The sequence below is a fragment of the Egretta garzetta genome, unplaced genomic scaffold, assembly GCF_000687185.1.
Source record: "Egretta garzetta isolate BGI_Z169 unplaced genomic scaffold, ASM68718v1 scaffold329, whole genome shotgun sequence".
Classification (NCBI taxonomy): Eukaryota; Metazoa; Chordata; class Aves; order Pelecaniformes; family Ardeidae; genus Egretta; species Egretta garzetta.
In genome coordinates this window covers 341,994-344,046 of record NW_009269999.1, presented here as the reverse complement: position 1 = coordinate 344,046, position 2,053 = coordinate 341,994, and the positions used below count along the sequence as shown (strand labels likewise).

Below are 2,053 nucleotides of genomic sequence, written 5' to 3'. Positions count from 1 at the left end.
CCTGTCAGCCTGACTTTGGTACCAGGGAAGGTTATGGAGCAGTTCATCCTGAGTGCGCTCACTAGACATGTGCAGGACAATCAGGGGAACAGGCCCAGCCAGCATGGGTTCATGAAAGGCAGGTCCTGCCTGACCAACCTGATTTCCTTCTATGACCAGGTGGCCCACCTAATTGGATGAGGGAAAGGCTGTGGATGTTATCTCCCTGGACTTTAGAAAAGCCTTTGACACTGTCTTCCGCAGCATTCTCCTGGAGAAGCTGGCGGCTCATGGCTTGGATGGGTAAAACTGGCTGGAAGGCCAAGCCCAGAGAGTTGTGGTGAATGGAGTTAAATCCAGTTGCTGGCAACTGGACAAGAGGAAATGGCCTCAAGTTGTTTCAGAGAAGGTTTAGATTGGATATTAGGAAAACTTTCTTTATTGAAAGAGTGGCCAAACATTGGAACAGGCTGCCCAGAGAGGTGGTGGTGTCATCATCCCTGGAGGTGCTAAAAACATGTAGACATGGCATTTTGGGACACAGTTTAGTAGGCATGGTGGTGTTGTGTTGACTGCTGGACTTGGTGATCTTAGAGGTCTTTTCCAACCTTAATGATTCAATGATTCTATGATTAAAGGTGGCTTATAAGAAAGATGGGGACAAACTGTTTAGCAGGGGCTGTTACAGTAGGTCAAGGGATAATGGTGCATGGGGGGTTGGACCAGATGACCTTTAATGACCCCTTCCACCCCAAACTATTCTATGATTCTCTGATTCCATAATTTAAATGCCTACAGGAATAGCCCAGAGTTTAACAATGTGTTGAGAAAGTAGTAAAAAAAAGCTACAGAGCAGAAAGCAGCCTGGAAAAATTACTGATTTTTTACTTGATGTTTATATTTTAAAAAGTCAAGAAACAAAACAGTTGCAATCACACTTAAAAAGATATGTTTTGAATTTGTCAGCAAGACAAAAAAGGTGTGTCAACTGCACCACTTAGCTTGGTGTCATCTGCAGACTTGCAGAGGGTACACTCGATCCCACTGTCTCTGTCATTGTTGAAGATATTAAACAGTACTGGTTCCAGTATGGACCCCTGAGGGACACCACTCATCACCAGTGTCCATCTGGACATTGAGCTGTTGACCATTACTCTCTGGATGTGACCATCCAACCTCGTTCACCAAACAGTCCCCCCATCAAAACTGTATGTCTCCAGTTTAGAGAGAAGGATGTTGTGGGGGACTGTTGTCAAAGGCCTTACAGAAGTCCAGATAGATGATATCCATAGCTCTTCCCTTGTCCACTGGTGTAGTCACTCCATCATAGAAGGCCACTAGGTTGGTCAGGCAGGACTTGCCCTTGGTGAAGCCATGCTGGATGTCTCAAATCACCTCCCTGCCCTCCATGTGCCTTAGCATAGCTTCTAGGAGGATCTGTTCCATGATCTTACCAGGCCCACCAGCCAATTCCCTCAGGACTCTGGGATGCATCTCATCAGGTTCCATATGACTTATGTATGTTCAGGTTCCTTAGGAGGTCACAAACCCGATCTCATGTAGTGGGAGGGACTTTGCTCCCTCAGTCCCCATGTTGTGGTCCATCCACTCGAGAGGTGTGGGAAGAGAGATTGCCAGTGAAGACTGAAGCAAAAAGGTTTTTGACTACCTCAGCCTTCTCCTTGTCTGTTGTTACCAGTTTGCCAATCTCATTCATCAGGGGGTGTACGCTTTCTTTGACCTTCCTTTTCTGGCTGACATACTTGTAGAAGCCCTTCTTGTTATTCTTTGCATCCCTTGCTAAATTCAGCTCCAGCCATGCCTTGGCCCTCCAGAGCCCATCCCTACACAACTGAGCAGTATGATCACAGTAGCTCTCATCCGTCTTCCAAAATACAAGAAACTTGCCATTGCTCTTAAGTTTACTTTCCTTGAGTGCTGTTATGTATTGCCTCACAGATTCTATATGACCAAGGCAGTCTGTGTCTCTCTGTGATAAAAAATGGAATTACCACATGAAAAAACATTCTTAAGGCTTTTCTGGAAGTAGGCAGTACCAGAAATCTCAAGGGAA

At 45.7% G+C, this 2,053-nt stretch overlaps 1 protein-coding gene across 3 annotated transcripts in view; it reads left to right on the top strand.

The window, feature by feature from the left end:
• The window catches only part of PAMR1 (peptidase domain containing associated with muscle regeneration 1), a 49,509-nt gene that overhangs the window by 43,116 nt on the left and 4,340 nt on the right, over positions 1 to 2,053 (top strand). The window lies entirely within an intron of this gene.